General features: G+C 42.5%; 1 long non-coding RNA gene across 7 annotated transcripts in view; it reads left to right on the forward strand.

Moving 5' to 3' along the window:
• Positions 1–26210, forward strand: part of LOC132371801 (uncharacterized) — a 192042-nt gene that overhangs the window by 140051 nt on the left and 25781 nt on the right. For 6 of the 7 annotated variants that reach the window (XR_009504981.1, XR_009504983.1, XR_009504980.1 and 3 more), the window contains one exon: positions 17664–18674. The exons of the other annotated variant lie outside the window; for it this stretch is intronic. This is a non-coding gene — a long non-coding RNA (uncharacterized LOC132371801). Of the gene's footprint in view, positions 1–17663; positions 18675–26210 lie in introns of those variants that run through there. 7 annotated transcript variants of the gene reach the window in all.

Below are 26210 nucleotides of genomic sequence, written 5' to 3' on the forward strand. Positions count from 1 at the left end.
AATAGTAACATAAGCATGCAAGGCACTTGCAAAAAAAAAAAAAAAAAAGTTTATAACATGAATTTATCTATTTAGAATTCTGCTTGAATTATGTCTGAGAGTATTGTAATCCCTTTGTTGGTGTCATTGCCCCTTTTGTCGCTGAGGGCACTACTGGCAGAAAAAGTGGGGGGTTCTACTTTTATTGATTTTGTTTTTTCATGAAAAATGGTTTACACTCCACCAGGCATAATGTAGAAGATGGCAGCATGTAGCTCTCCAGTGAGGATGTACAGGAATATTATTTCTTACCAAAACCAAGGACACCTGTTAATTATTATTATATATATATATATACCTATATATATATAATCTCAAGGGAAGTTGTGGACAAAGAGGTTAACAGATCTCCAAGATACTCAGTGGTCTACTGGTCTACTGCAGCTTTTTTGGTCCAGTCATTGAAATAACTTAACACTGATTATCCTTCAGTTAAGCAATAAGCCTTTCAAACCTTTTCTCATGAGAATAGGTTATTGGAGAGTTTAGTTGTAGTTTGGGGTCATGGCTTTAACTGCTTTTGAAGCATAGAGTATTCTAACAAAATGATTGAGCTTTCTTGCCTCGGTTTCCACACCTTTAAATGGAAGAAATATGTGCTGCTTTTAAAAATATTTAAGAGAATATGAAATAATACTTTCTGTCTTTGATAGAAAATTTATTATAACTGAAAAATTCTAAAATCTTTGGTTATTTTTGTTTTCAGTTTTCATATACAAAAACTAGCAAAGTGCCACCAGTTATCTAAAAAGATTTGGTCCTTAACACTCTCTGTTAAGCCTCCCCAAGCAGTAGATAATGGACTTCTCAGAATATGCTGACTTTTAGAACTCTCTGTGATGTGGAAATGTGTTTCTTAAACCCATAGCAATATATTTGGAAAGCCCAAATGTCACAGTCATTGTCTGTAATTTTATTTAGAGTATTTTTTCAAATTTGTCATCGACCTGTAATGAGGTTTCTTGGAAACTAAGATGTGCTTATGTTGTTGAATGTTGGAAAGAGCAGACTGTAGATTCTGGAGACACTGACAGCAGTTTGTATGATTGGGTGATACCTGAAAAGTAGCGCGTTTCCTAATCACTGAAGGATACACGGTGCTGAGCGGGCGGGTCTTTTTGGCTTTTTCATGTAATTTGGACATTGAACTAGATGCTTCCCTAACTATCTTTTTAAAGTTGTGATCTACACTAATTTGTTTTTACCCATCAGTATATATTTCAGGGCAACTAAATAAACGAATTAAATGAAGCACATGTATAAGGTGTGGCTCTAAAGTAATGCAATTAATATTTTAACTCACAGAGCAAAAGACACATAGACATGCAAATGGATGTTGCCTCCTTAAAGTACTGTGTTAGCTGGGAAGAATTTAAACTTCTCCTACAGCAATGCCATCTTTGCCAAAGACACATTCAAAACTTTTTTTCGCCATTGCCTTAAAAGCCTCCCATCCTTTTTTATTATCCACAGTGGTGGGAATTCTCTGGCCTTGGAGGGTAGGAAGGAGCCAGTAGCTAGGTCTGATGAAAAGGTTTATGATCCACTAACTGATTTGAGTCATTGATTCATGTAAACATTTACTGAGCCACCGACTACATTCCAGCAGTCAGCACTGCAGATTCAGAAACGGGCATGTCAGGGGCCTGCCTCCAGGAGGACAGTTGAGTGGGATAAATGACATATAAAGAGGTAACATCACAGATTGACAAGTACTATAACAGGGATACACGCGGTGCATGGTGTTGCCAGAGCCCGGCGGGGTTGGAGGGGGGGAGTTAAAACTTGATGGAAAAATGAGGATTGTTGTGTACATGATTTATAAAGTGGCTTACATAATAGAATTTTGGAAATGAAAGCCCTGAAAAACACCTTCTACTTTAAGAATAAGGAGATGGGAATTTTATTTCTGAAATTCTTTAATTCTCAGCTAGTTGAAAGCCTTATGAAAAAAGGTGTTCATTCTGTAATAGACATCTTTTTTTCTTTTTTTTTAAAACAAAAGAAGTTGTGGCTATATAAAAGGTGAGGTCTGAAAAAGATTTTGGACATTGTTAGAATAACTCCGTGTTCTCCAAAGGAGATTATGTTTGAGGAATGATTCTTACTTACATGTTAAAATTGAGTACTTTTGACACATTAAATATACCAAAGCATTACATGCCATATTGATTCCTGAGAGTAGCTGTCTAGCTTTCGGGAGACAGTGAACTTGAAGCTGGCCTGCATCCTAAGTATATGGTGGGAGAGAAAAGGCTTCCTCAGGTCTTTCGTGTTTTATTCCGCAGGGACAGAATTTCTGTCCTACAGCCAATAGGTGATCTCCCTGTGGATAAGTTCACTTAACAGTTATTTGTGGAGTGTCGCTCTATGCCAGGCACTGTTCTAGGAGCTGAGCAGAAGCTTGATGATTGCAACCCCCCCAGGTGCTGGTACATCCTCAGCAGGACCCTGTGGGTGTGCACATTCAGCTGCTGTTTCCTGGGTGCCTTTCCTGAGCATGACAGTGTGGGCCTGGACATCATGCTGCCCGCGGAGAGCTTGCAGCTAAGGTTCCGTGCATAGATAAACATAGAGAAGAGAGATAAAATGTATAAAAGAAAAGAGATAAATCAAACACACTACACATTTGTAGAAGAGATTTTTCTCAGGCTGGGCCATCAAGAAATGCATCATGGATCGAGGAGGCTTTGGCCGGACAAAGAAAGGTGGTGTTGGACTTGAGGACTGCGAGGGTCTGAGTCCGAGGACACATGAGCAGAGACATATAGAAAGGGATGGGAAGTACTGGTGCGCAGAGTGGGCAGTGACTAATCTGTTGTTGCTGGGCAACAGTGTGTGTATAAGTGACTAACGGGAAGAGAAGGCAGCAAAGGTCAGTTGAGGCTGACCCGGGAGGGCCGTGAAGGCTTACGACGAAACGATTTAGACTGGATACTAAGTCATGGGAACAGTTGAAGAATTTTGGTCAGGTGAATGACAATAGGATCTTCTGGAATCAGTGTGTGGGGTGGCCTGGACAGTGAGAAAACCATAGCCAGGGAAGCCCAGCAGAGCTGCTGTGATAGTCCAGGAGGGAGGTGCAGGGGGCCTAAGTGAGGGGGCACGACTGGAATGGGCCTGGATGAGAGGGGTTGCCTGGCGGGGAGGAGGATAGAAGCAGAATTGTTCCAGATTTTTTTTTTTAATATTTATTATTTATTTATTTTGGCTGCACCAGGTCTTCGTTGTAGCATGCAGGTTCTTTAGCTGTGGCATGCATGTGGGATCTAGTTCCCTGACCAGGGAGGAAACCCAGGCCCCGTGCACTGGGAGTGTGGACCCTTAACCACTGGACCACCAGGGAAGCCCCTACTCCAGATTTTTGAACTCAGGTGCCATTTGTTATTTCTATGTCATTTGCCAGGCATTTCACGTACATTATCTCATTCAATCTTAGACTAATCTTATGAGGTTGGTATTTTTGCCCTTATTTCAGAGATGAGAAAACTAAGGCTCGGAGAAAGATCTGTCTAAAGCTGCCCAGCTAATAGGATATAGAGCAGCATATTCCAGGCATCCCTGATTTCCATGCCTGTGCTCTTTCTACTGTACTAGGTTTTGAAAAGAGCAGATGTGAGAGAGAAGATGATCCCTATCCACTTTGTACATGTTCAGTTTAGATACTGGTCAGACATCCATCAGGCAACTGGAGTTGTGGAGCCGAATCTCAAGGACAAAGTTAAGAGGATCGGAGACAGGGATTTAAGAATCAGCTGCGTGCTCCTTTATTCAACACATACTTGTTGAGTGTCCTTATGGACGAGCACCGCGTGGCAGTGGGAATACAGTGCTGAACGAGAGAGCCATAGTCTTACCCTACAGAACAGGCTCGTGAGGGAGACTCCATACTGTGGGGTGACTGTGATGCAGGGGGGGAGTGCAGATTTGCTACAGGAACACCGACCCGGGGGACCTAACCAAGTCTGGGGACCAGGAAGTCTCTGAAGGAAGTTATAGTACTTAACACGACACTCGCATGATGAGTGCCAAGGTAAAAAGGAAGAAAAAGGCATATTCCGGGTAGGGGAACTAGAATGTACCAAGACCCCAGAGGCAAGAGAGAAGCATGATACATCTGAAGAACTGGAAATTATGTGGCGCTGAAACGGAGAAAACAGGAGATAAGGCCGGAGAGGTGGGCAGCAGCTAGATCAAGAAATGCCCCATAAGCTGTATTAGGGGATCTGATCATCTCTTTAAGGACATGGGAAGTATTCATGGGTTTTAAGCACTGGGGTGATGTGATTAGACTCATGTTTTAGAAGGACCGTTCTGTCTGCTGGAGAACAGATTTTAGGGAAGCAAGTACCGGAAGCAGGAAAACTGGTCACGAGTTCATTGGAGAGAGGATTCTAGATGAGAGGTGAGGGTGATCCGGATAGAGAGACTCTGGTTGATGTTTAAGAATGGTAGACATATGGAATTTGCGGGGTTGTTGGATATTGGGAGATGAGGGAGAGAGAAGGATAAAAGTTAACATGTAAGTTTCTAACTGGGCCGCTGGGTTGTTACTGGTACTTTCCTAGGGGACACGGTGGAAGGATCAGGTGCGGGGTTTAGGATTATTAGGTTTGGTTATCCTAAGTAACCATCTGGTATCCTAAATAGTAAAGGGAGCTGAAGGAGAGGGGATCGTGGTCAGAGAGAGGGACATCAGCATGTACTAGTTCAGAAGTGAAGCAGTTCAAGTGATAGTAAGAGAGCAAGGTCGTTGGAGTGGACAGGTCCAGAGGAGGGGGGAGCTGGCCGTGGGATGTGAGGAGGTTAAGGAGCTGACAGACCCATGCTGGATGGGTGTTCATGTGGAGGTTAATGTCACACAGGTTGCTGGCAGGACTTGGAGTGGAGAGGGTCAGCGTGGAGGTCAGTCACTACCTGTGGCGTAGGTATGGCGGTTGGGCACTGAGGTGTGTGAGTTGCAAACGTGATTTCCACGGACTGCGTGCACAGCGTCAGAGAGAGAAGGGAGCTGGAGCACGAGGAGAGAGTGAATGGGACCCAGGACTCACCTCTGAGAGGCGTTAAGGGGTGGGAGGAGACCACGGAGGAGCTTTCAAAGGGGAAAACGTGCAATTTCAGAGTCTTAGAAGGCCAGTGGACGTTGGTGCTGGGGAGAGGAACTGTTGAGAGGGGCCCCACTAATGCAGGGGTAAGGAGGGGAGGACTGTGAGAGGCCTTCGGATTGCTGAGCCCAGAGTCATGAGTGCCTTTAGGGGAGAGGTTCATGGAGTGATGGGGGTGGGGCATGCAAGATGTGGAGGAGTGAGTGGGAGTCCATGGGTACCGGCAGCAAGCATCACCTACACTTGCAACAAATTTTAGGTTGAAAGAAAAGACAAAGAATCTTCTGGTAGCTGGAGGGATAGAATCTATTATAGCATCTAACAGTCCTCTTGTTTTCTATCTTTTAACAATCTTCTAGTATTCTCTGCTGTGTCTTTGGTCAAATGATTTACCCTTTCCCTGCTTCATTTGTAAAATGAGTACCTGCCTCGTGGGGTTGTTGTGAGGATTACATGAGTTGCAAAGTAGTGCCTTGCACATAGTAAGTGCCATATAAATGGTGGTTAATAAAAGCAAAGTAGGAAGCATGTATATCAACCGTCACATTTTGGCCGCTTTTCCCTGAGTGTTCACAATAATTCTGTAGTGTAAGTGGCAGTGACCTCATTCTACAAACAAAACAGAGGCCTGGAGAGTTATAAGGAACTTATTCTAGGTCATGCTGCTAATGAGTGGTAGAATAGGGAGACAGGGCTCCTTTGACCTGACCGAAAGTCGATGGTCCTCCCACTGGATCATGCTTGTGTGTGCCCCCGGGCTGTTGCAGAAAGCAAGTTGGACTTGGAGCCTTCCTCGGCCAGAAGCTGGGGAGCAGTTTTACATGGGTGTGCACTCTGCATGTCCCCCACCCTGTTCGTTTCACTCATTTGTCTTATCTGTCTGGCCCTTATAGGTACTGAGTTTGCAGCCCTTGTTCTAAAGGCTTGTCCTTTCTGTGGACTGGAGTACATTCTCCTGACTCTTCCTACTTACTATTCAGGTACCATCTTCTATGTCTGCTTTCAAGGTTTTTCTTCAGCCTTAGAATTCATCTCTAAAGAAATGGTTGCCTCATCTGAATTTCTTGCCTCTAATCTGGTCTCAGAAAGTGAAGTTGCTGTGCATTCTTAGAGGCTTTTCCTGCAGCAAAGAACCATCTGAACACCATCTCTTCTGAAAGGATAGTGTGATGATTAATTTTATGTGTCAGCTTGGCTGGGTCACAGTACCCAGGTGTTTGGTGAAACACCAGTCAAGAAGGTGTATAAAAATACCTGTTGAAGGTATTTTTAGCTGAGATGAACATTTAAATCAGGGGTGTTGAGTAAAGCAAATTATCCTCCATAAGATATGTGGGCCTCATTCAATCCACTGACGGCCTTAAGAGGAAAAGATTGTTGTCCGCCAGGGATGAAGGAATTCTGCCTCCAGACTGCCTGCCGGCTTGAGACCACAGCATCAGCTTTTCCCTGGGTCACCAGCCTGCCCTGCAGATTTCGGATTTGTCAAACCCCACTGGAATTGGCCTAAGCCAGTTCCTTAAAATTCCATCTCTTGATCTCTGTCTCTTTCTCCCCCGCCCCCTCCACACCACATCCTATTGGCTCTCTTTCTCTGGAAAACTCTGACTAATATAGACAGGAAGATACAGAAATTTAAACTGTTCAGCTGCTGTTGATATTAGCAAAAAACGGCATCAGGCCTCTCTAGGCATTCCTGGTGGAGATGTATATTGCTTGCCGTGTAGATGAGGAAAGTGAATTACAGAAGGGATGTGGTGCACCCAGTGTGATGCAGAAAGAAGATGTGAGCGCCAAGGAGAGAACTCCCGACTCCTCGGGTGTGGCTCAGTTGCTCTCTTGCTGTTTGGCTCTCACATGCTTATTAGCAGCATAATGAAGTTACTGGGTTTGCCAGGCATAATTATTGCTAACATTCATGGACTATTTTCTAGGGCTCAGGTCTATCGTAATTGCTTCACAGATGTTAGTGATTTTAATTCTTACAACTACCCAGTGAGCTAGGGACTGATATTAACCCCCTGTTACCGATTTTAAACACCGAGCCCCAGTGAGCAGCATGGGCATTGCTGCACGGCAGGTGGTGAGAGAGCCAGGCGTGGGGCCCAGGCAGCCTGGCTGCAGAGGCGGTGCCCTTGACCCTCTGCTCTACTGCTTCTCAGCTGAGATGTCCTCAATGTGGCCTCTCATCTGTCCCTTTGGAGCCATCATCTAGAACCTTCATCATGGTTAGTGGTGCTTTGCTAGGGCTTGCTTTAAAAGAGAAATGCTCTAAGTGATTTTTCAAGAGGCCTTCCAATGATACTCCCTTGCTACCTCCTTGAGAAACAGAAAACATTCCCATTACAGCAACCGTATGGGGTATATTCTTGCTGGGGTATATTTTTAGCGACTAGACTTTCCTGTCTAGCTCAGTGACGCTGATGGCTACCTGATTTGCCAAAAGTCATACAGAAATGTGATCAAGTGGCGATGTGGCTTAGTTCCTTGTCCAACAATTTGGGGTGTGTTCTGGGGAAGAAGATGGCAAACTTCTTTGTGTGGGTCCTTCAGCTCTGTGAGGAAATAACCTTCCTAACTGTCATTTATGGGGCCTTTAGTGTGCCAGGGACTGTTTGAAGTGCTTTACAAATATGATCTCGTGGAATCTTCTCAACATTATCCTCCCATTTTACATATAAAGAAAGCAATAATTAGGGAGTTAAACAGTGTTTCCAGGGCAGGATTTAAACCTCAGCTAATGATCCCAGCCGTGTTCTCAGTCACTCTGCTGTGCCTCTGCTGCCAGCTCCCTGGTGTCCATGAGGGCAGGAACTTTTTTTTTCACTGAGTTCCTCATCATATTTCTGCATCTACCAACTGCAGTGCCTGACACGTAGTAGGTTCTTATACATATATGTTGAGTGACTGACGGACTCACTCACTCTATTCTCTGAGATCACTCCCAAATAGCCATGGGGATGGGGAGAGAGGGTATTACAGACGCATGTGGATTTAGCCCTCAGGCACCTATTGGAGGATGTTTTCTCCTCAAGATGAGCCTATCAGCCTGGGCTTCAGTCAGTGCCACATGGCTCTGTCAGTAACTCTCCTTCCCAAAAGAAATCTGCATGATACTGTGTACATCCCTGTCATTAGCATTCAGGACCGACTTTTCATAGCTGGTATGCCACACTGGTCTAGGGCAACATCTAAGTAATTCTGGCGCTTTTAAGGAATCATCAATTATGTATTTTTAAAACATTCCTTTAACTCTCTGTTTCTTTAATTATTCCAGGTTCCTCTTTGTCTCTCTTTCTGTCTGTGTCTTTCTCTCATGCTTTCTTGGTCTTGCACACATGCACACACACACCCCTTAGTTTGTCACCTACCTATCTCACAAACATATATATATCCTTTCTTTTTTAGTGAAATATGTGGTATACGTGGAAAACCACTTTGTAAAATGAAACTGTATGATTTAATATTTATATTTTGTCTCATTTTTTCTCAATATTCCTTTCCTTTGCTTCTCATAAATGAAAACTAGATACTGTATTCAGTACCATTTATATAAGCTTATTTTTCCTCTTGGAAATTGTAAGTTATGATGATGTTGACCGAAAAATTACTGTTAACGTAAGAAGCCTTAGGATTTACATCCTACTCAAGGCCATGCAAAAATGCAGATTCACTCAGTAAACACTCACTGACAGCCTGCTTTGTGCCAGACTTCACCTCCTCTTAGCTTTGGAAAGCTTCAAAGTGGGGCAGTTTATGTTTGGGAATGACCAGTTAAAATAGTAAGACAGATAGGCAAGAATCTAACTTTCAGAAATTTAAATGGGGGCGCGGGGGGGCGGAAGCATGCATCAAAACAGATCACAATCTTAACTTAATTGGAGCTCCAAAATTAATAAGTACATTTGAAAGATGTACTCTGTCAACCTTCTTAACAGAATTTTTGCTGGCACTCCTCTTTTTGAATCTCTGTTCTGAATCGTTTATTCTTTTTTTTAGTAAGGAGGAAGAAAAAGTTCTCCTTAAGAATTCATTAGAAATTAACATTAATCTCAGCATTTAGTGTTCTTCAGAACATGATGATAAAGACTGATTTGAAAGGGCAGTGCTTAGTTTGATCAGCCGTGGAAAAGGAGGACAGGCCATGGTCCTGGCCAGCACATCTTCGCCATGGTGGAAGAATGGTGTTGCTTTAATTGTAATTCTTTCATTCCCTTCCTTGCCAAGCCCACTGGCTTCTGTTATAACATGTGGCGACTTCTCCCTTGGAGACTAACTCAGTCCAAGTTGCCATAATATTTAGGACCAGTTACAAAGACATTTCTTCCCCTAAACCCATGCCAAATCTAAATCAAACTGTCTTCTCCTCCCTGGCCATTCAGATAGATCCAGTTCCTATTTGAAAAGCACAAGAAATGCACAGGCCTCTTTTTGTTTCATTGCCTGTTCGAACAGATAAATAAACAAGGCACATCATGCCTAGTGCTGCTTTGAGCTTGGTCACTTCCTTCTGAAATAGACTCTGATGCTGTGTTCATTTTAAGAATTGCAACTTAGATGCTCTAGAAAAAAGAAAGCATATATTTTAAGTCTGTCTACAATAAACTGCCACTATCAGTGCTGATGGGGGAGAGAAGGGTAACTCCAAAATCACGGGCCTTCACCAGGTGAGGTGCTGAGCTTCTCCTGGACAAGCCTCGAGAGACCCAAGCCCGGGCAGGACAGGGAGATGTTCTCATCCTTAGCGGCCTTGGATCGTCCACCTGCTAAACAGGGAACACTAAACAAGTAATATCAATCAATCCATTTTCTTTTTAAGAAAGAAAGCCTAGCGAAATAGAAAAAAGATCCCCGATAAATAAATTTGTTCTGACCTCTAAACCTAGTCATTTTTTCCCTTGGCATTTGATCCATGTATTACATATGTGTTTTATTCATCCTTGTAAAAATAATTATATTCCATAACCCAACTTTATTAGTATACATTAATTTCTTCATATTTTTACCAAGATTTACTCTCCTTCACCGCTTAGTTTGTTTTAAAGTATAACTTTCAACACAGTTCATTTTTATGGGTTGTATTTCTGTCTTTTTAATTTGTTGATTATTTGATATATACAAAAGATTATGCATAACATACAAGTAAGCTCTAAAGCACAGTTTTTAAAAATGTACTCCAGTGACCCACCACCTACTTTAAGAACTAGAACGTTACAGATGCTTCTGGATCCCTCTGTGAACTTCCTTCCCACTATTCTCCAGCTTCCTTACAATTCTGAAATTTGTGTTTTTAATTCCCTCGATTTATCTTAAACAAACATAAATTTTATCACACAAATGTGCGTTGCTAAAGGTATTTTGAGATACGTAAAAAATGATGTCACACCATGTGTAGTTTTTTGTAGCTTATGTTTTTCCCCCATATTATGTTTATAAAAGTCACCCATGTTGTTGGGAGTATAGCTGTAGTTCCTTCGTATACATTGCTGCAGTGTTCCAGAGGTGTGACTGTATCACGGTTTACCCATTATCTTGTTTATGGGGAGAGGGGAGAAAAAGAAGGGGTTCTGTTTTAGTCGTGTTGACTTTGAGATGCCTGTTGCAATTCCAGTGGAGATGTTGAGTTGGCAAGTGGATATTCAAGTTTGTAATTCAGGGGAGAGGCCTCAGATGGAGATACCAGCATGCAGATGGCCTCTAAAGCATTATTTCCCCAGCCGTTTCTGGAATGCTATTTAACCTATCGATTGAGATTTTTATTTTAAAAAAAGTTTTTAAGTTTTATCTTTCTTTTTGCTTCTGGTCTTTCCAATCTGCCTGGTCACTTTGCTGAAGTGTGACTTGTAAAAGAATAAATGAGGAGAATATGAGCCTCAAAGAAAACAGGGGAAAGTGTCTTGCAAACTCTAAAGGGGTGTAGAAGGTTAGGTATTTTACTATTACCTCTCTCATGGAGTTTCATTCATTCCAACTGAAACTCTATATAAATTTGCTTTGGAAACTGAAAAAAATATATACTTAATAAATTATTACATTTGATTTTAATACCTTGTTAACTTTTAGCTAATAGCTAATGTTCACCTAGTGTTTACTTTACAAGAATTAACGCATCTAATCCTCACAACAGCCTGTGACAGGTAGATGGTATTTATTCATATCTTACAGACGAGAAAACTAAAGCTCGAAAGTGGTAGACTCAGGATTCGAATCCACAGAGTTGGCTCCTAAAACCTGTGCTCTTACCTAATATGTGGGACTGCCCCTCTTTTCAAGGACAGGTTTCAACCAGTTCCTTCAGCTTCAAGCTTTCAAAAATTTTATGGTCACATTTCAGCGTGGCCACCTTGAGCCAGCTACAAAACAGCACTCAAGGCCCTGGGCCCTGGCAAAGGGCCTCGTCTGCACTGACTTAGTTGCGCCACTGGACCAGCCTCAGACCTCACAGGGCACTGCCCACTTGCCAAGTGTCCACTCTGTGCCCGTTTAAAACGATGCAGTTGATTTAAGTTCCCTGCCTGAAGCCACCCAGTGAATCAGTAGTGGGCCAGGGACTACAATCCGGGTCTCCTGCCTTTCAGGCACCGCATTTATTTTGTGTTAATAAACCGTATTTCTCCAGGGGATCTGGCAGGAATTTGCAAGTGCTTAATTTTACTGCAATAAATACTGAGAATGCTTTTTAAAGCATAGAAACCAAGCCCCAGGCAGGGAAAACATAATTTGCTCTCAGGGGCTTTGACAAACTCACCTTGGCACTGGGATTAGATCATAGATCGCTGGCCTGGATTCCATCTCCCAGTGGAGCTGGCTGAAGGGGTCAGGACCTCTGCTGTGGCCACAAGGCGGCAGTTGGACCTGGAAATACTCTTGCAAATGAAGCTGGAACGCATGACATCCTACCCACAGAATCAGCATGTCACAGCTGATTGCCATCGGGGGTGTGATGGGGGGAAGGTTATATTCCTGGGACATTGGTGATACACAGGTCAGGACCCAGGTGAATTAGCCCAGCGGTCAGAACTGACACCTTTCTGCCTTTCTTGCTCTGTGATGGGTGCCGTGCAGTTAACTTCCTATGGTTGTGAACGGGCCATATTTTCTAAACCCTAGTCAGTCAAGGAGAAATCATAGGCATCCAGAAGGGAGAAAAAAATTCTGAATCATAAAGTACTTGAGTGCAGAGTGTACAGGGAGTGATTTTTTTATTTTGTCATCAGAAGAATGCTAGATGTATTGTAGACCGTCAACCAATAATACTTTGTGATAAATTGATAGAGAAAAACTGAAAGGATTGAGCAAGATGAAAGCTGACTTGCCAAGGTTGGTCTGGTTGTGTTCAGATGGGAGCTGGGGTTGAATGTAGTTTTCGCAGGAGACCCACAACGTTAAGGTGCACAAGGGCGTGCGTTATTTCTTTTAATTCTCGTAATTCCCACGGCAGCCACAGATGGTGGGAGTCGAGGTTCGTCTCTGCCCTGACAGAAGGGCTTTAGGCATTTGTGGCAAAAACGGACCCGATTAGGTCTGCGCTTGGCTCAGCAGGTTAACTTTCCTGTCGGAAACTGTTCCTAGACAAAATGCTTCAAAACTACGATGATCGGTTTGGGCTTGTCTGTGTTCACACTTTCTCTGCGGTGCAGATGATTTTGTTGCCACTTCCTGCGGCCCTGCCGGTTCAGAGCCTGAGCAGTGAACAGCCTGGTGGCCAGATGAGGCAGCAGACACAGCCTTTAAGACCTGGGGCTGCATCCTGACTCTGTCAGTCACGGGCTGTGTGAACTCGGGCGAGCCCTCCTCAGTCCTGTGTTGATGACAGTGCCCATCACACCCTCATAGGATCTGCTGCGTGAGGAGAGGGCTCCTTGGACGCTCGCCCTGGAGCCGGGTGATGGGAGGGATCACGAGCATCCTCTTAGTGACACCACCTGCCTTGCTGGCTGTCAGGTCTGATGTTGTCCTCTGCCCCCAGTGACCCTGCTTGTTATTGGTAAATGATTTCCTCATTGAGAGGCATCCTTTACCAGAAGCTACATTTCTATGTAGGTGGTAAAAATGAGAAGAGTTGCTTGAGAACTAGTTCTGCCTTCACACAGATATATCCAGAGTTAAAATCGGGCTTTGTGTTTCCAAGAGATGTTGAATGAATAAAAAGGGAAGAAATACTGGACCTTGGTCGCAGTTCTTAAACTGTTCACTTAAGAAACATAGCTCTGTATTTACACACAGATAACCTGGAAAGTCAGTGAGCAGAACGACCTGCTGTAGTGGCTGTTGTACAGATAAAACATGAAAGATCTAGGAGCTAATTATTCCTTATTTTTGTGCCTCCGTGTCATACGTAATAATTTTAATTTCATGCTAAAAGATCACTTGGGGTTATTATGAGATTTGATGAGATAATAGTTATAAAGAATTTTAAATTCTATAAATGAAAAATCTGATGAAACTGTAAAAGTACTCCTTGTCTTTGCTAAAACCAGTGTAGCTGCTGTTGCAACGATTTTCTTCCTTTCCTTCCCTCCCTCCCTTCTTCCTCTTACTACTTCTTTCTTCTTCCCTCCCCGCCCCTTCCCCACCCTCCTTCCATCCATCCCACCGTGTTTATATAAGGATAACACAGACACTAATCCTGCCTTCATGGAATTTACAAACTAGTGGAAGAAACAGGCAGTGTACAGATGCACAAAGGCAACTGCAGGTTATGATGTGCTATGAAGAAAAGAAGCATGTACAGTAAGAGTCCCAATAAAACCTTGTGTTTGCCTCTCCGTGTACATATTAGAAATTAAGGAGAGTGACAGAGCTGTTCTGTTGTTACCTATTGGAGGGTAGATTTATAAGCATAAAGACTGGTTTTAGAGACTTCCCTGGCGGTCCAGTGGTTAAGACTCCTTGCTTCCACTGCAGGGGGCACAGGTTCCATCGCCAGTTGGGGAACTAAGAAGATCCCACATGCCACGAGGCATGGCCAAAAAAAAAAAGGGGGGGGGGCAACTGGTTTTATAATGCTACCTACCACGGAATCACTCTTGGAGATTAGTATTATGAGTTTGTTTCCATATAGGCAAAGAACAGATAGATAGATAGAAAGTTAGTTTTTCCTAACAAGTACAAAAGACAATTTGTGAAAACCGATGTCTCGTGTACATTATAGGGTTGGATGATGACTGTTGGTTGAGTTGTAATAACCTGGAGGAGAAGCTTTTATTTTATTTTATTTTATTTTATTTTATTTGTTACAAATAAGTTTAGAGCAAGGCTGTACATATTCTCTGCCACTTTCACTGGAATTTGGAAAGGGAGAGCTCATTTCTGTGGTGTTTACGATAGCTGTCTGTTCCTAAAGAAGATTTCATGGAAAATTCCCATCAGTGTCCTTAGACTGAAATCAGGGATCGGGTCTGCTGTTCATGTAAGACTCAGTGGGCAACAGAGCGTGGAAGGAAAGCCACCACCCTGCTGAGGGGGGCCACCCTGGCCGGCAGGTCGGGCAGCTCAGGCTTAACTTCTGAACGTGGATACCTCTGCGCATGTGCGGGGAGCTGAACGTGGATACCTTTGCGCATGTGCTGGGAGCTGAACGTGGATACCTTTGCGCATGTGCTGGGAGCTGCTGGGATCAGTGCACTTCGTACTTCCTGTCACCTGAAGAGAGGGCTCTGGAGCTCGGGTCCTTCCCAAGTCTCACCACTAAAGCGAGCAAAGACAGTGCCTTCAGTTCAGGTAACATGTCCAGGGTTTAAATTCTCACGATCCATCTTTGAGTCCCCTCGGGACAGACCTTGTCTCTTCTTCTTTGGCCCTTCTTTTTTTTAAAATTTATTTATTTATTTATTTATTTATTTTTGGCTGTGTTGGGTCTTCGTTTCTGTGCGAGGGCTTTCTCTAGTTGCAGCAAGCGGGGGCCACTCTTCATCGCGGTGCGCGGGCCTCTCACTATTGTGGCCTCTCTTGTTGCGGAGCACAGGCTCCAGACGCGCAGGCTCAGTAGTTGTGGCTCACGGGCCTAGTTGCTCCGCGGCATGTGGAATCTTCCCAGACCAGGGCTCGAACCCGTGTCCCCTGCATTAGCAGGCAGATTCTCAACCACTGCGCCACCAGGGAAGTCCCTTATTTGGCCCTTCTGACTAAAAGCAGCCAGGATTTTTAAACCCACTATCCTTTAAAGATTTCCGAACAGAGGAGAAAATTAGAGCAGAAACCTATTAAAGCTGAAAGTTATCTTTAAAATTAGCTTTTCTCATTAGGAGTAGAACACTAGATCATTGAAAGTTTGTTCATGTTTGTGACTGATTGTATATTTAAATAATTTAAAAATCAGTACCTCATTTTAATGTTGAGTTCACTTCATGTCCATATCATCATCATCATTTCCATGAGGTTCTAGGTCTTTTGTAAACAAATTAAACAGTACTTTCTTTATGACATGAATTAAATCTAGATCCCAATAATATTTGGCACCTTCTAAATACCCAGATGGGCACAGCGTTTGCCTTGAAGTGAAGACGTGCGTGGGGTTTTAATCACATCATGTTTTATTTTTTCTCCTTTAAATATCGCCTTTTCAATAGTTGCTTCTTAATGAATGACTGGTTGTTTACTGTCGTTTATAACCAAGAATTTGAACATTAAAAAATTCTAATCAAAATACAGATGGAAAAAATTTTCCCTTTCAGTCTCTCATCTTTTATATTAGAATAAAAATAATTTGTCTTCCTTTTGGAAACTTAATAGTTTAAGAAATCCCATCATTCTCTTCTTGAAAACTTAAGTTTAATAAATCAGTTCTGAGGAAATTTAATTACAGTTCCTAAACTATAAAAAGCTTATAAAATAAAAACAAGGGTAAGGCTAGAATAAGTTTCACCTCTTGAGCATAACCGTCATTTGAAAGAAAATGCAGTTAACAAATAATTTTTGCTGTATCTTCTCCATTGTTTAATCAATGAAAATACTTGGATTTTTTTTTAAACAGCAGAAACAAGGCATGGAATTTGTTCTGTACCCAGGTAAAGATCATTTGAGTCCAAAGACCAGATTGCAAAATAGGCCTCAGATACCTACAGAAGACGAGAGATGTTCAAGACAACCTGAAGTCAAGAAGGGGTGTGTTCTGTTGTAGGGGGTCTTAAATGAGAATTTTGTATCAGAATTATACCCTCTTTTATCTTTGAAAGTGAGTATATCTTCATGGCAGATGATTATCTTGAAACAAGATGGACCCGATGACCACAGGGGAGTGATGCTTTGGGAGTGCTCATCAAATTGAGAAAAGAGTGACTTCCCTGGTGGTCCACTGGTTAAGATTCCATGCTCCCAGTGCAGAGGGCCCGGGTTCGATCCCTGGTCAGGGAACTAGATCTCACATGCTGCAACTAAGAGCACGCATGCTGCAACTAAGACCCGGTGCAGCCAAATAAATAAATATTTTTTTAAAAATCAAGAAAATAAAGAGCTTATAAAAGGGGCCAAGTAGCTCAGAGGTGTTGTTCCTTCTGCTGAACTTCTCTTCTAAATACGAGCACAGACGTCATAAGAGCAGGTGTTTCCATTGCCCTCTGTGTGTTGTGCTGCTACAGCACACACACCTCAAAGACGTCCCATCAGCTCCTGGTTTTCGAGCTTTGGCTGTCCCAAAGGACCCCGAGCACTGTGGGTTTTAGGCTAGTTGGGGTTTGGTGAAAGTTGTTATTGCTTCAAAGGCAGAGGGCTGAACTTGGGCAAACATGTGGCAACAGAAAGCTGTTCTCTGTTCCATGAAAGCAGTGGCATGATGCTTTCAGATCCTGCCTGCAGATTGCCCGGTATGTCTACAGTTAGCATTGCATTTATAATGGAAATAAGTGATCCGACACTCACGTAGCTAAATATAATTTATAATTTTGATGTAAGGTTGAAACATGAAAGAGTATGCTTTTCAAACTGCTGTGATGACTTAGACAGACAACTCATTTTAGATAATGGTGAATTAAGCCTGCCAGCCATCTGAACATTTTTCACCCATTTGTTCAAACACCTGCAGTTGGGTGCTGAACGTGCATGTTTAATTGCTTGAACTTAAATTATAAAATCCCTAAAGGATGTTTTTATCGTAGAAAATAAGTCTCTTGCAAAAACTGTCTGCCCGCTCTCCTGAGCTCCTTGCCTCTGTCAGGACGTTTGTGGCAGTCCCCCTTAGAAGAGGTCCGCTTTGAAATACAGGAAGTTCAGCTCTTTGGGGAAAATGCAGAGGTCTGAACCGTGAGCAACATCACTCCAGGCATTCCCTGGGGAGTCCACTTGGTCAGAAACAAGCTTAACGCAAGAGCTGTGGTTTATCCAGGTTTCTTGAAGGTGATGATTAACATGGTCAAAGGTCTGTTTTATCAGCCCAGAGGCCGCCTCTGTTTTTAAGCTCCAGCTATTCACCTCTGCTCTTGCTGACTCTCTGCAGCCACAGAAGATACCAGAACGGGATGAAAATGGCCCTGCAACAGAGCAGGGCGCTCTTGGCTTGAGCCTTTTTATTTGTTCTTCCAGTGGTTCCTAGCTGTTGTGACGTCAAGGCTGCCATTCAAAGCAGAGAAAAAGGAAACCGTGGCCTCTCTTCGCATCAGTAGCCTGGACAAGCCGTTGTTTCTCAGGCATCCACAACGCTCTCTGTCTGGCAGAGCTGTGCATTCCATGCCTGGGTGACCTGGTTAAATGGAGGAAACCAAATGCTCTCCGTTGAATGCTCTCCAAAACAAGCATTCCACCCTGAGCTTCTGAAGCACAGGCTTCACTGCGTCCGAGGACTGTAAGTGGAACTGCAGCATTGCTCTGCACTATCTGCTTGCATATTCAGCTTCTGTGTAGTCTTAAAAGAGAGCATATCATTAACAATGGCCTTCATTAACATACACTGCAACAACGACATTATGCTGCCTTTGGGGTCAGTGCTACAAAACCCTTCTTGGAAAACCAGTGCTGTGTTAAAAATCTTTCGGAATCACAGTCAGAAGTTCAAAACCGCGGAACTGCCACTGGTTCTTCCCATCCCACTTCTGCTCACCCTGTTCCCCAATTTCAGATTTCTGAGTTCTAGAAAGCCTCTTGTATTTACTTACATATTAATTTCTCATGGTGCATTTTTGTGCTTGTATAGCCTCTGCATGTATATGAAAAAGAATCTCTACTATAAGGTATAGATCACAGGCTCTGGATTTTTCCTTATGAAGAGGAACACCTCTTGCTTTTCAGAGAGAAGGAGCTATTTCAAAGTATCACAAAACCGCTCTCTGTTTAGTAACAAGCCAAGATCCCTACAGCAAACAACCATCTTGCAAGGCCGAAAGCTCACTAATAATGTTCTGATCGCTTACTTACATGCCTCAGAATTCACCGACTTAAGACTCAGTCTCCCGAGGGCGTGCCTTCTTGGGTTTCTCTGGCACCAGAGACAACGTTATTTTATTAGATTCTTGGAGGCGGACATGACAGTTACGAGAAAAAGCACAGCAATCACATTTTGTATTCCAGCGTTGTCTTGGTTAAGTCAATAATATGCTTTTGAGGTTTTATGTTACAAATCCCATTAAATCTTTCTCAAAACAACCCTTCTCTGAACGCTTGATTGAAGGATATTTGCAGAAACCAAAACCATTTAATTTTATACAGAGGTGTATATACACGTGTCATGCGGGATCTTGATACACGTTGAGGCCTTTATAACCTGAGTTATTATAAGACAAAATTCTTCCAGATTATAAACTCTTGTCTTCTGGGGAAAAAAGTAGAGATCTTCAGGTAACTAGATAAAGATAGACTAGGTGGAGTGAATCTTGTAAAGTTAGGATTTACACAGTTTACTAGACTGCGGTCTAGTTTTGCCTAGACAATCAGACTTGCCCAGAGGCTAGCCTAATGCCATATGAATGCCGTATCTATGCCACCATAGATACAGTGGTGGGACCAGGGCATGGAGCTGATGAGCAGGTCTTCTTTATGGGTGCTTTGGGCTGGGTAAGCCTGAGAATCTTGAAATGAGAGGAAACCTAGGACATTACTTTCCATTTGTGGGCTGGAGAATTAGTTCTCTTATTGTTCACTACTATTTGCATATCAGTAATTCTTTTATTCTTCCTTTTTCTGTTATTCCCATTTCAAGAGGTCCTTGTTATCTGAAGATAACCGCTCTGAGAAAACTGTTACTTTTAGAGAATTGACTTAAAACTGAATCAGATATTTTAAACAGTAAAATTTTTTAAAAGATTTTATTGGGATTTTATTTAAGTCTTGAAAAGTTAAAAAAAAGTTGAATCAGTTTGTTTTACATTATATAACAGAAATTTGGGCTATGATGCAACAATATACTATTTCTTAGACCAAAGATTGTTCACTTCTGTGGCAGAATCATAAAGAAGGTGATTTTTGTTATAAGCATTTAACTTCCCCAAGGACCTCTCTTAATCTTTTGATACACAAACCATTCTCTTGAAGAGCCTACCTCTCCTATAATCATCTCTGTTGACTTTTGCTTCCTCAGTTGTTAACTGTTCAAACTCCCTTTGATCCTTATTTGTCAGTGACTATGTGTGACTCAGGCAGTTCCCCAGCATCACTTTTATCAGCTATGAGTAAAACTGCAGTTTCTGTTACAAGTGAACTACATTGTATTTGCATTTTTAGTCTGTAGTACTGAGCAGCCAAGAAAGTGAGCAGGAATAGATGCTGATGTTAACGAGGACTAAACACTAAGTGATCACTTTGTCATTGTTTTTTATATTCTGATGATCGGTGCTTCCTTTTGCATCCTGGTAACTACAGGGACTCAGAGAATGATCATTCAAGTAGTTAGGGACACCGCCCCCCCCTTCTCGTATTATGGTACATTTAAAGCACTCAGTATGGCTTAGTGGCCTTCATAATCAACCACATGTAGATTTGTATGCCATTCCTGGCACTTAATAGATTTTATAACCTTGGGTGTGTTATTCGCAGAACATCAGATTCTTGGTGTGTAATGTAGAGTCATAAAACCAACCTTGTGGAGTGGTCATGGGGATTACAGCCCACATATATAAAATTCCTGGGTAATGCATAGTGCATGTAGCTCAAGAAATGATCCCTGTTTGTTAGGGTCACTATTGCAGTTGTGCGGTGCCGTACATGTTATGAGACTTTCACATTCAGTTCAGGCTGAAGAACTTAAACTTTAGCAAAGTCACTGAAGATTTTTAAGGTGTGCATTTACCTGAGGAAACTAAGTTTCAGAAGGTCATATTGGGTGACTGTGTATGTCCCAGATTAGATCATATCATCTGATAGCCATTTTCTTCATGCTGTAGATGGGAACACCAAGTTCCAAGGAAACCGCATAACTTTCTCAGGACCACATGGTTTGCATCTGGCAGAGCCAAACCTAGAACCCAATCTTCCTACTCTTTACTGTGTTTTTCTGCCATGCAGTTGCTCGTTGGCAAGTGAACCAATTAAAAAGGCTGTCATAGTTGTCCAGGATCAAAGTGATAAAGGTCCGACATGTTTTTTTAGAATGGGGAATGGGCGGGAGAGGACAAAGGCAGCAGTCACTGGAAACAAGTGCTGATTAGACTTGGCGACCGATTGGCTCAGCTCTGCTCCCTGAAGAAGGGTTAGGGTCCAAGTTCTCAAGCCTGGTCCTATGGCCATACAGTTAATTAAGCTAAGATAAATAGACGTTGTTGGTTTTGTTGTTTCCTGATGAGTTTGAAAGGACCACCCTGTCCAGATGGAAGTATGTAGGATTGAAGGTAGGAGAAGACGCCTGTGTGAAGAAATAACTTTGAGATTCTGATGCCAAAGAAGGAGCGTTGAAACCACTGTGCTATATAGAAGTATACACACCTCTGTGTGCATGCGCGTGCATGTGTGTGTTAAACTGGATTTTGTGACATATTCCCAATTCAGGACTAAGCCACGTTATAACTTACTGCTCAGTTATAATTACAAACTGTTATACCTTCATCAGAAAGAAGAGCTATTCCCATAGATTCTTCTGTGTCTGTGTGTTTGTTTTGTTGGATGGATCCTGCTGTGGCATGGAGAAACAGACTTTGCTGGGCCCTGTTTTGTAAACAAATCTGCTCACACACACTTTCTTCTATCATTGTATGTGTACACTGGCTCTGCTTTTCCCACCAGACACACGGAAGCCTAGGAATTTAGAAGCTTGTTTTTTTTTAGAAATGTGCAGCCATCAAAGAAAAATGTGGGCATGCATTTAAAATGTGCACATCTACCCTGTGTAAGTTTTTGACTCTTCACGATTCTAACTCTGGGCCATGAACTCCTCAAGAACATCGCAGCCCTGATACACATACAGTACCCCTGGGAGGCATCCTACAGCCACCTTAAAACTATTGATTGAGCTCAGTAAATAGAGAAAGCTTTTTACCCTCCAAGTTCATTCTGTGGGATTAGTCAGCCAAGATGATAAAGTATAATACTAGTTTTTCCAAGAAGAGATGATTCGTCCCTTTCTTAGATTGGAATATGAACTTATCATAATACATATTTATACAGTCACTTCCTACCTGTAGTTTTTTGCATGTTTTATTTAATATTCCAGCCAAGTTCAAGTTTTTATGACAGGAAGTATGTGAATGGTTATGACAAGAGTAAATAACATTTGATTTTATGATTACAGGGAGTAACTTTTCATGCCAAATAAATCTTTGGGGGGAAAAATGTCCGCTTATAAATTTAACGTACATAAATTTCCCAGAATCTTTGCTCTCTTAAGCGGAAATAAAAGCAGAATGTGATCTTATTTATTTCTCTTCTTAACTTTTCTTGTCAACAGATGTCTTTGTTTTAGGATGAGGTATTTTTGGGTATTTCGTTGTGACCCAATATGACACGGAACCATTAAAAAAAACTCTTAAGTGAATATAATAAGGCCAAACGTTATAGAATAAATAGCATGAAAAGTTTGAATACCCTAAGTAGGAAATTACTTTTTCCTTGAAGAGTAAATGACCAAATTATCAATCACCATCGAAGCCGAGGAGGCCCCAGCTTCCAATTCCTCTGGTTGCCATGTTCCATAAGCACATGGGAAAGATAGTTTGTTTAACATCAGGTCTGCATATGAGCAAGTTTACAGAGAAAAGAAAGAATTGGATAGAACTTAAGTTATGTTCATCATAGGAGAACTTTAAAAGAGGCTTTGTGTTTCCCTGACTTAAAAAAGAAGAAGAAAAAACAGGAAGAAAAGATTTTTTTCCCTCATCTTTCTCTTTTCTTCTTAAAGCCTGAGGAGCTTGTAGTGAGAAGAAAATGTCTGACACATTTCTGAGGACTGATGTTACACATGCATGCGTCACATGAGTGAATGAATGCCTGGACAGATCAAAATAATACTCAAGAAGTGTTTCCCAGTTCCGGGCGGCTGTGAGGCAGTGGTGCAGCGCCTTGTGATGGAGGGGCAAACCTTGCCTCTGTGCCGGGGATCCTCACTTCACCACTCTGATTGAAGGGATCTCTAGATCCCTTCTGCCTCCAAAATTCAGTATCACAAATTTTGCAAAGTGGTAGTTTGCAAATTATACGAAGCTGTTCTCAGAGAACAAACTGATGTGTTAGAGTTAGCAGTACTTAGTTGTCATTAGTTTTCTTTCAGTTCTGCGGAGAATATCTTTGCATGTGACATGAGTAAAAATCTGCCTCGAGTAGTAGTTTTCAGGGCGGCTTTACTTAACACGCACCGCAGCCTGGCGTGGCGGGCAGACGTGCTGATGGAAGGCTCCGAGCAGAGTGGTCAAGGTGAGCCTCCCTGGCTTTGAACCCTGACTCCACCACCTGCCGATTGTGTGACCGTGGTCAAACCCTTAAAGCCCCTGAGGCTCAGTGTCCTTATCTGTAGGATGGGAATAATCAAAAGAACTAAGCTTGTAGGGTTGCTCTGAGGATCGAATGAGTAGATCCGTGTAGGTGCCTAAAACGGCTCTTGTAGTCAGGTTGCTGTCACCATGGGCAAACTGGCTGAAAGAGGCTGGGTCATCTGGACCAGAGCAAAGCATCACAGGGAGAAGAGGCAGAACTCGAATGCGAGGCCTCCCGACTTCCCGTGTTGGGTCTGGTGCCCTTCCTGTGTGAGGCCACACCCCAACGTTTCTATAAAAGGGCCACTAAAGAGTGCACTCCTTTCCGTTGTTTAAAAGGAAACTTTGAGTAAATGTTAGCTGTGAAGAACATTTGTGACAGGGTTTTGTTTTGTTTGGGGGGCACGGGGGGACAATGGGCCCAGAGGTCTGGAGAGCAAACACTGATTCTGTAAACTTGGGCTTGCAGGATGTCCGCAGCATAGCAAATTAGAGCAGGACCTGGATAGTCCCTGTAGCTTAATCACGTTCTGAATACCCACCCTTAGAAATAGTCCCCTCAGCCTTCCCCACTTACAGGAGTTCCTAGAGGGCAACAGCTTCTCGGCAGCGGCCACGTGGGTTGGGTTCATATTCTCCATGCTGTCCCCGCATGTATTTTTATGATCTTTATTCTGTTTTGTTCTACTTTTCCTTTCTCTTTTTGAAACCTCTGCATTGGCCACCCAGGACTTAAGAGGAACTTTCATAAGGCACAGTCTGAAACAGGAACAAACTGCACAGAAGCTTTGAGAACTTAGAGCATGTGTATGAACATGACACAGTGGGAGGGGAAATTAGATATTCTAACGTTTGAGTAAGTGTCTGGCCTCTAATCATTCACCAAGCTCGGTATCAATAGGAGTTTTTTAAGCTGTAGATATTTAAAACTGCACTCCCTCTAGGGTTTCTGTTCTTTAGACATCATACAGAGAGGTCCTCTTTACATTGAGCAAGTTCATGGTGAGATCTTGGGAGTGAGGACAGAGGGATGACTGTTGTGTAGTATTGTTGGTTTGAATCAAATCCTTAAGGACATTTATTGGTGCTGTTTTTTACTCATCCTCAATTTGAAGGTTATATTCACACCATGAATATGGTTTCCATACTCTTCTTTTTAAAATATCAGTTTTGGTAAAATTATAAAAACATTTCACATTCGTGAAAATTTCCTTCCAGAGTATAAAACACAGATGGTTTTATTAAAATTTTTCACATATATTCTTTATGTTTATCTTGAGTGTTCAAAAATGAGAAATACAGGAGCTGGGGTGGAAGGTGTCACCACATTAGAAATTAAGGGCTGAGCGGTGCCGTGTAACAAATAACGTGAACACATTGGATCTGTTTGTTTTTATTCTTCAGTCCCATTAAGTGGAAGCTCGTGTTTTTCTCTTTCTGCCTACATGAACTCCTCTGCCCCCGTACCCCACCATTCCCACCCAAGATAGAAGCACATAAACAGCCTGAAAATAAAGGACAGGTTTTTTTTTAAGCTCCTCATTTAGCAAAATGTCTACAAGTCTCTTCAGAAAATGAGCTGTGTCACACTGATGCTCTTTAAGATGGGATAAAAGCAATTTTTCTTAGTTTGCCCAGTTATCAAGAAATTCTACTCCTCTTTAAGTGATCAGGTTTTGTTAAAGCCAAGAGAAATACAAAAGGTCACATCTTAGCCCTTTGTGGTTGGTTTTCAAGGGGCGCTTTGGTGCGAAAATCACGTGGTCACTGTTCATGTGAGGGGGTGTTAGAAATAGGTGTTTTTCTGCCCCCATCACAGACAAATCTGAAAATGTTCCCTCTTCTCCCAAACCCCGGGGATGGCACTCAGAGGCTGTGTCTTCAGTGTCTCAGCACCCGGTGGGGAAGATGATTTCCATATTTGAAATTCAGGGACAAACGAAAATAGCTCTTTTTCCTTGAAGGGTTAATGTTCTAAACAGCTTCAGATTGGTTCACTTGAATCTTAAAATTACTTTTCTGGTCACGCGCACTGAAGGTCTAAGCGTTTGTGAAATGTCTTTTTTTTTTTTTTTTTTCTTTCTCCTGATGCTGTTCTCTCTTGGCTGTCTTAATTACACAGGGGTTGAAAAACCAAATTAAAATTAGGCGTGGCTGGTAAACAGCGATCACGTTGCATGCTTTTAGCTTTGAATGCTTGTTGGAGTTACTTCTCCTCCCTGTATTGCTTTCCTCCCCGCTTTTTTTTTTTTCCAAAGGAAATATCATAAGCTCTTTTAGAAGTAGTCACAGGAAGTGAGTATCCATATGCTGGTTACTCGCCAGCAACTGAGCGTTGACAGGTGGAGAGTGCTGCTGTCCTCCTCCCAGATTTATTTGAACCTTTCTGCCAGAGCCCGGGAATATTCAGGGTGTACAGACCAGAGGGTTTTTGTGTACTGAGGGAGTTACAAGAGGAAATTGGTCATCGCGCGTCATCTTGGTGGATGGTGATTCAGGGAGCCGTGACGGGGGTCAGCGAGGCACGTGGCTGCCGCCGTCTCTGAGGTTTCTGCTCACTTCTCAGAGGGCGGGCTGTCTTCTAAAAATTAGTGCTCCCTCCACCGCCAACGACGATTCTTTTGCAATGAATCACTTCCAGAAATGAATAGCCACAGTTTTTTGGAATGAAGGTTGTGAAATCCCTCGCTTATAATGGCAGGTTTTCAGTTGGTGGTTTTATCAGAGAGAATTTCTCAAGATCAAAACGAAACTTCCTCTTTAAAAGGAAAGAAAGTACTCTCAATACAGAAAGCAAAAGTGTTTCCAGTCTCCTCCTGATGCACTGTCACAGAAGATCTCTGTACTTGTATTTAGAGATACACGTCCATATATTTGCCTGAACGTGTGAGTCCTTGGAATTATGGATTCATTGCCGGTAGCTGGTGATCTCCTACGCAGAAGATCGCTAACTACAAGAAATGTTACGTGCGGTGAGTAGGTGGTAGATTCTGAAGATTATTGCTAACCCCATGCTCATCCTCTTGAGTCATGGATTCAGAGGACTGCTAGCAAGCTCTTAAATACTTCTGCTTTGTATGATTTAATGGATGGAGCTGCAGGACTCATGGAAGCCTGTGAAAGGTTTTTCAGAGCATGGGTTAATTGCATAATCATTGACTCTTTTGAATATACTAGTCCTTTTGAGGAAGAAAAGATGTTTTACAGAAGGAAGCAGTTTTTGGGGGTCTTTTAGAGATGC

Source organism: Balaenoptera ricei, chromosome 9 (genome assembly GCF_028023285.1).
Source record: "Balaenoptera ricei isolate mBalRic1 chromosome 9, mBalRic1.hap2, whole genome shotgun sequence".
NCBI classification, from domain to species: domain Eukaryota; kingdom Metazoa; phylum Chordata; class Mammalia; order Artiodactyla; family Balaenopteridae; genus Balaenoptera; species Balaenoptera ricei.